This window comes from Nicotiana sylvestris, chromosome 6 (genome assembly GCF_000393655.2).
Source record: "Nicotiana sylvestris chromosome 6, ASM39365v2, whole genome shotgun sequence".
Lineage (NCBI taxonomy): Eukaryota > Viridiplantae > Streptophyta > Magnoliopsida > Solanales > Solanaceae > Nicotiana > Nicotiana sylvestris.
The window spans coordinates 4,889,737-4,898,451 of NC_091062.1; positions in this window are offsets into that span (position 1 = coordinate 4,889,737).

The window sequence follows — 8,715 nt, forward strand, 5'->3', positions numbered from 1 at the left end:
TAAATATTAATATTATGTGAATATTGGGCCAAGTGGGAAAATGTAAACTATTTTCTTACGTGTATGTGGCCCAATAAGATTAGGCCCATAATTAATATTTAATTAATGAGCAAATCTCATCCATCCGATCGGTTACTTGATGGACGTACCAGATTAAGTGAGAACCTCTATAAATTGGTCCTCTCCCCACCCATTAGGGTTACCGTATTTTTATTCTCTCTTCCATCCCTAAAGGCGGCGGTAACATAAAGTTAGGGCAAGGGGCGAGAAACCAGTTTTGAACTAACGCTTCCGCTTCAAGATAATGGATTCCGCTTTAGGTATGTTTTCTATGGCAATTACATGTAAGATTATCATGTTCAAGATTCTGGTATGAATTAAAGTTTATGCTTACACTACAATATTAGGTACATGTTTGGATGAACTTAGTAACTTTCGCTTAGATGTATTTATGTTACATAAATCCATAAATATATATAATTGTTTAATTCCGGATCCAATAACTGAAACGAACTATGAATTCGGTGATAAGTTAAGAACAAAATCAATTAAAAGAACATAATGTAGTGATCAGAATCATCTTGATGCCTTCACTTTCATAACCCTGTCTCTTCGCCACATGAAAGTTTTGTACAGATTTTCCGAATGGACTCTATATATCTTTGCTAGTTTGTGATATCAAGTTTTGAAAGGGTAGTACGATTTCAAGGTGCAACTTTCTGTGGATGTAATTTGAATGAGCCACAACAACATTTAGCTCGTGGAAACGGGTGCATGCCACGTGGAACTGTGTATAATCTACGTGGATGCTTAGTTGGCATGAAAGGGCGGAGTTATAGTGTATACTATGATTCACGTGAACGCAATAGCTTTTGTCTCAAACTCGGTAATAAATGCATTAAGAAATTCACCGTCTATGAATATTTGATCATAAACTTAATTATTATTGTATCTTAACTTAATATATATTTACTATAGGAACCCATAAATTCCAAATCTTGAAGCCGTTTTTGACCTGCCACCCAGACAGGGTTACACTGCAGAACGTGTATATGTGGACAACCCTGTGATAGGCATATCCTTGACGAGAAATGTTGTGAACTTGTAGACATTATTCCTTTGCATGAATTCTCAAGCATATAATTGCGAGCATGATAACATTTGAGTGCAGCTTAATGATCAGTCAAGACATCTTTACATTCGTCTGAAATTGGATCTAAAACTGAATACTTTAGATTTATTCCAGAGAGGCAGAGCTTTTGGGTAAAAGAAAAAGCAATCTTTTTATTCTTATAAAATGTTGGTTGAGTCTGCACATCCCTAACACATAATAGCATCTTATAATGTTGGTTTATTTAGTGTCACATGTTCACTAAATGTCAGTCGGTTTTTTAAAAATTAATTTTAATTTACTTTAAATAAAAAAATGATTGAAATTGATCGGTTCTAAATTTTCTGGGACACAAAATACTTTCCCGCATTTTGGCGGAAAAAAAAAACCCGACAGAATCGGTCCGTTATTGGCGAATCTCCTTAGTTATTTTGTTTCCTTTATTTGTATAAATATTTTTGTACAGTTATTTTATTCCTTTATTTGTGTAGATTTTAGTGTATATTTAGTTTGTCAATTACATCTCATTATCCTATTTAGGAGTAATTCTTGGTCCATCCTTTGTATTTAGAGAGCTTTGTACATCATGAATAAATGAATAAGCCTTCATACTCTTTCTGCTGTGCACCTTTATGGTATCAAGGCTTTTCAAAGCTCCAATGAGAATCAATTGTCTGCTCGTCTCTTTTAAATCTACTTCCTAGTTTCAATGTCATCCATGGTTAATCCAAGCGACTCCATCATCCCTGCTAATAAAACACTACCAGAAATTGGGCAAAAACCGACTAACTTTGGCAGGTCAAAAACCGACAAAAAATGGACCAAAGTTGGTTGGTTTTTAAAATATTTTATTTTTTAATTTGTTTTTATGAAACCGACCAACTTTGGTCGGTTTTTTTTGGCGCAAAAATGCGGGAAACTATTTTTGAGTCCCTTGAAATTTATTTTTCAATTAAAATAATTAAAAATTAATATTAAAAAAAACCGACCAAAATTCGTCGGTTAATTCGGCCGGTCATTTTAAAAATTGGTCTAATTTTATAGTTGGTCGGTTTTTTTTTGCAATATTGTTTTTGAATCGTTGGTCGGTAAATTTCGACCAACGTTGGTCGGTATATTAAAAAGACCATCAAGATACCGTCCAATCATATTTGGCGCATTTTGGTCGGTAATTGGCCATAACCGACCAAATTTGGTCAGTTTTTGGCGGATTTCTAGTATTGACACCAATTACCTAGTTCAATTTAATCCAAGTTCCCAATTTCCTCTAAATCTCACTGGTTCAATCAATTTTGTCAATTGGAAGACCCAAGTCAAGTCTCTGTTGTCCACATCTATGGCTATCTTGACGGAATTATGACAACACCATCAAAAACTATCACCGTCAACAACTCAGAGGAACCCAGTGAGGACCAGTTGATCCGAAATGTATTGATGGCATCTGTTGATCCGGAGATCACCTCTGCAATCACAAAAACTTCCACTTCCAAGCAAGCGTGGGACTCATTACATAACTTAATATGTGAACGAATCTCATACACGGGTGCTCAGTCTCCGAAACTCCTTAGAAATAATTAAAAAAAATTCCGGCAGTATGACTGAGTACTTGCGAGAGATAAGGAACGTTGCTGATGATCTTGCAACTGCTGGAGCTCCTATTCCGGATGACGAACTTGCAGTCAAAATACTCAGTGGTCTAGGACCTGAGTATGATTCGATTTCGGCGGCGATTCAAGCGCGAGATGCACCTATCTCGTATGAAGAATTGTACAACAAGCTTCTGAATCGGGAACTTCTCCCAAAGCATCAAGAGCTGAACTAATCAACATCCTCAATCACTACCGCAGTGGCACAAAAAGCTTCCTTAAATAATTTTGTACCTCGCAACAATAAGCAAGGACAGCCATGGCGTTCACAAAATTCCAAGCAGCAGTATGCACCATCCTATCCCAGACAACAAAATATAGCATCATCACCTAACTGGTGTCCAAAAGTCCATCCTCAACAAAATCGTCCAGTTTGCCAGTTATGTGGTCACACTAGGCATACTGCCAATGTATACCGCTCATGCTCTCATAATCACTTGGAAGCCAAGGCAAACTTTGCTGTTATGCCTTGGATTGTTGATTCAGGAGCATCACATCATGTGACTACTAATACTCAGAATCTTCAACATTCAGATGACTACACTGGTACAGAGGACATTACGATGGGTATGTGAAAAAATAAAGTTAATTTTTTGGAATAATATAGAATTCTCTAGAATGTCCTAGTTTAGTATACTTGATATTTATCTAGTGGACATATCTAGATGTTCTAGAATGTTGTAGGAAGATAAGACATATCTAGATATTCTAGAGTGTTGTTAGAAGATAAGGTTGCTAGAATTTTCTTTGTACATTATCTAGAATCATATAGGGGGTATCTTGTTCATTTATAAGTAAGCCAAAATCAAGAAAACCTTCTTTCCTAAATAAGTTCTCCTATCTAAAATCTCTCTTCTTTTTTCAAGCTTCCTCTTCTTTAGTTGAATCCTCCAATCTTGGTTAACGATCTTGGGCTAGCAGAAAGTCTCCGAATAATACTCTTCTTCTGCTATTCTTTACATGGTATCAGAGCCATAAGTTGGCTCCTGGATTTCAAGGTCGGGTTAGTGGTTGATTCAACTGGTTTCTCTAAATGGATTTGGGTTGTCGTGCTAATGGACTGGGGATTGAGTTATTGAACCAGTCCAACTACAAGGTATGGAAGACTTGTATGGAGTCATACCTTGTTGGTGAGGATTTGTGGGAAGTTGTCAATGGGAGTAACACAAGTCCTCCTACTGACGCATCGGAAAATAGCAATGCACGTAAGAAGTGGAAGCAGATTAATGCTAAGGCGGAGTTTATCCTAAAGAGGTCCATCTCTCATAATTTATTTGATCATATTATAAGGTGTAAATCAGCTCACGAAATATGGAGGACCTTCGATCGGCTATTCAACAAGAAGGATGAAGCTCGGCTACAGATTTTGGAGAATGAGTTAGCTAACACCACTCAAGGTAATCTCTCGACCGCTGAGTATTTTTTGAAGGTAAAAAATCTATGTTGTGAAATTTCTCTATTGAATCCGGACGAGGCTATCTTTGAAGCACGAATAAGAAGAATTATTATTCGTGGCTTAAAGCCAGAATATATTCCCTTTGTTACATCGATTCAAGGATGGGTTCAACAACCATCTTTGGAAGAATTTGAGAATTTGCTATCGTCACAAGAGCTATTAGCCAAACAGATGGCTGGTGTATCCATCAAAGAAGGGGAAGGAAATGCTCTTGTCGCCGATAAGAGGAACTTTAAAGGGAAATCAAGAGATAACATGCACTTTCAATCCTCAAGTAGTTCGAGCTCGCTAGGAAAGAAGGGGGAGTCTTCCAGCAACGGTAAAAAGCCTTTAAAATGTTACCGTTGTGGCAAAGTCGGGCACATAAAAAGATATTGTCGAGCCAAAGAGAGCAATATAGCTCAAATCGAGGAAGTTGCTGAAGAAGAAGAAAAAGAAGAAGACTGGGGAAAGTGCTTCACAGCGGAGACTCGAGCAATAAATGCCATGGCTTCCATAAATTTTGAAAGAGACTGGATCATGGATTCAGGATGCGGGCACCATCTCACTGGAGATCAATCCAAATTCTCCACCTTTCGCGAATACAACGTATATGAGGTCATTGTTACAACAGATAATACAATCCATAATGTGGAGAAGGAAGACACTGTTGTGATCAACGAGAAGCAAAAAAACACTATCACCCTCAACAGTGTCTTTCACGTTCCAGGTATGAAGAAAAATCTATTTTCAGTTGCAAATGCTGTAGATGCTGGAAACTATTTGCTATTTGGCCCACGTGATGTGAAGTTCCTCCGAAATATCAAGGTACTCAAGGCAAGATATCGTTCACTCAGGTAAGAGAGTTAACGATTTATATGTCTTATCTGCCTCTAATTCATATATTGAGAAGATGAGTAGCAATGATAATACACATATTTGGCATGCTAGACTTGGACATCTAAGCATGGATAAATTAAAAGCCATGGTAAAGTTGAATCTAGTAAAAGGTTTGCCTAACTTAAGAAATTTTGATGGAGGAGAGGTTTGTGAAGGATGTCAATATGGAAAGGCACATCGTCTTCCATTTGACAGATCCTTGTCAAGGTGCAATGCCCCACTAGAACTTATTCACAGTGACTTAATGGGGCCAACGAGAACTCCTTCATTTTCAGGCTACTCCTATATGCTAATTTTCATTGATGATTTTACTAGATTTACTTGGATTTATTTTGTGAAGCACAAGTCAGAAGTTTTCAGTAAGTTTGTGGAGTTCAAAAAAACTGTTGAAGGTGAACTCCATTCCAGAATAAGGCGGCTACGAACTGATAATGGCGGTGAGTTTACATCAGATGAGTTTCTTTCCTTTTGTCATCAGCATGGCATTAAAATAGAGCTGACATGCGCTGATACGCCACAACAAAATGGAGTGGTGGAAAGGAAGATCCGACACTTAACTGAGACATGTAAGAGTTGGCTTCATGCCAAGAATCTACCTAGAGCCTTGTGGGCTGAAGGTATGAAATGTGCAGCGTACGTGATTAACAGAATGCCGATTTCTCCAAATAATATGAAGTCTCCCTATGAATTAATGTTTGGAGAAAAGCCTAGCGTGAAACAACTCAGGGTTTTTGGCTTTATTTGTTATGTTCACATACCGGATTCTCAAAGGAGCAAGTTAGATGCCAAGGCAAGGAAATGCATCTTTGTCGGATATGATGAAAGGAAAAAGGGATGGAAGTGCATGAATCCTAAAACTCATCTCTTTGTTGTCTCAAGGGATGTCATATTCGACGAAGTGTCTTTGTATTATGGAGCTGCATTGAATGGAGCGAGTTCAAAAACTTTAAATAATGGAGATTCAAGCTTGTCCATTGCAGGTGCTTCTCTAGATAATACAACTGCCGAGGAGTTAAGAGAAAGGGGGAGTCATGTACCTCAACAACATGAAACTCAACAAGAAGATGATTCAAGTGGTTCGGGAAGGCCAAAAAGAACTATTATCAAGCCAGCCCGCTTTAGAGATGAAAATTTTGTCAGTACGTATTCCTGTTTCTTTGCAGGACCAATTGATGATGAAGAACCTTCCTCATTCGAAGAAGCTAAAGGAGTCAAAGAATGGGAGCTTGCTATGGATGATGAAATGGAGGCTCTGATAAAAAATCAAACTTGGATCCTTGTACCAAAGCCGAAGGATGTACAACCCATTTCTTGTAAATGAGTTTACAAAATCAAAAGAAGAGCTGATGGCAACATAGATAGATATAAAGCAAGGCTAGTTGCTCGGGGATTTTCTCAAAAGTATGGTGAAGATTATGAAGAAACCTTTAGTCCGGTGGCTAAGATGATCTCTGTCCGAGTTGTGCTAGCCTTGGCAGCCTCGCATAATTGGAAGTTATGGCAACTTGACATGAAGAATGCTTTCTTATATGGAGAGCTTGACAAAGATATTTATATGGAGCAACCACCCGGGTATGTCTCTAACTTACATCCTAATCATGTCTGCAAACTTAAGAAGGCCCTTTATGGCCTCAAGCAAGCTCCACGAGCATGGTATGGAAAAATTGCTCAGTATCTACATTTTTGTGGCTATAATGCATCACAATCAGATCCTAGCTTATTTGTTAAAAAATAAGGATACTTGCATATGGTTGTTCTTTTGTACGTGGATGATATGATAATAACAGGAAACAATGAAGATGAAGTTGCTAGGCTTCAAGATGAGCTTTCCATAAGATTTGACATCAAGAAGTTGGGAGAACTACACCATTTTCTTGGCTTAGAGGTGACAAACATGAACAAAGGGATCTTTGTCACTCAAGAAGGATATGCCAAGAAACTTGTTGACAGGTTTGGATTGAAGCAAAGCAAAACATGTTCTACTCCTCTTGAGATAAGCACAAGGTTAAGGCGGGACGAAGGCTCACTTCTTGCAGATTCCAAGCCTTTTCGAGCTCTTGTTGGAAATCTCATGTATTTGACTATTACAAGGCCGGACATTGCGTTCTCGGTGGGATATGTCAGCAGATTTATGCAAAGGCCAAGAAAGCCTCACTTAGAAGCTGCAAAGAGGATTCTAAAGTATATCAACTCAACATCAGACATGGGCTTGTTCTTCCAAAAGAAGAATAATTTGGTATTGGCTGGTTATACGGATGCTGATTTTGGTGGTGATTTGGATGACCGAAGATCAACATCGGGCTATATTTTCCTCTGTGGTAGAACAAGCGTTTCTTGGTGTAGCAAAAAGCAAGACTCAGTTTCTTTGTCAACCACGGAGGCAGAGTATAAAACAGCTGCTCTCACTACTCAAGAATGTGTATGGCTACAAAGACTTGCTGAAGACTTGCATCTACCTATATCAAAGCCAACTGTGATCTATGGAGATAATCAAAGTGCCATCAAGCTTGCAAACAGTCCAGTATTCCATGCAAGAACTAAACACATTGAGGTGGAACATCACTTTGTTCGGGAAAAGGTTCTTGATGGAACTATCAATACTTTGGAAGTGAGAAGTCAGGAGAATATCGCTGATATCTTCACCAAATCACTTACTAAAGCTTCGTTCGAGTTCTTCCGTGACAAGCTTGGAGTAGTTTCCAAAAAATCAATTTAAGGGGGAGTGTGAAAAAATAAAGTTAATTTTTTGGAATAATATAGAATTCTCTAGAATGTCCTAGTTTAGTATACTTGATATTTATCTAGTGGACATATCTAGATGTTCTAGAATGTTGTAGGAAGATAAGACATATCTAGATATTCTAGAGTGTTGTTAGAAGATAAGGTTGCTAGAATTTTCTTTGTACATTATCTAGAATCATATCTAGAATCATCCATAGGCTAGTATAAATAGGGGGTATCTTGTTCATTTATAAGTAAGCCAAAATCAAGAAAGCCTTCTTTCCTAAATAAGTTCTCCTATCTAAAATCTCTCTTCTTTTTTCAAGCTTCCTCTTCTTTAGTTGAATCCTCCAATCTTGGTTAACGATCTTGGGCTAGCAGAAGGTCTCCGAATAATACTCTTCTTCTGCTATTCTTTACAGGGTAACAGTAATAAAATTCCTATAACTGATCACACTGGTCATGTTCAAATAAATGCTTCAAACAAAAGGTTTCAGCTTTCGAATACTTTGTGTGCACCATATATTAAACGTAACCTTATATCTGTGTATTAATTTTGTAAAGATAACATGATATCAATTGATTTTTTTTTTCCATATGATTATCTTGTTGAGCACGGGGGCACCGTTTGCACGAGGCCAGAATAAAGAAGGACTTTATGAGTGGACCTCCGGAGGATACCAGTGAAATTTGAGCTATCAACCCAACAAGGCGGAATCTCAGCAGTCTTGGCATAGAAAATTAGGACATCCAAATAAAATAGTGCTCAAGATACTTTCATACAAGTTTTCAATTCCAGTTTCAAATTCTGCAATGTTTGATTATTGTAATTCGTGTTGTTTCAATAAAAGCCACAACCAACCTTTTTCTCAAAACACTCAATTGAGCAAGAGGCCTTTACA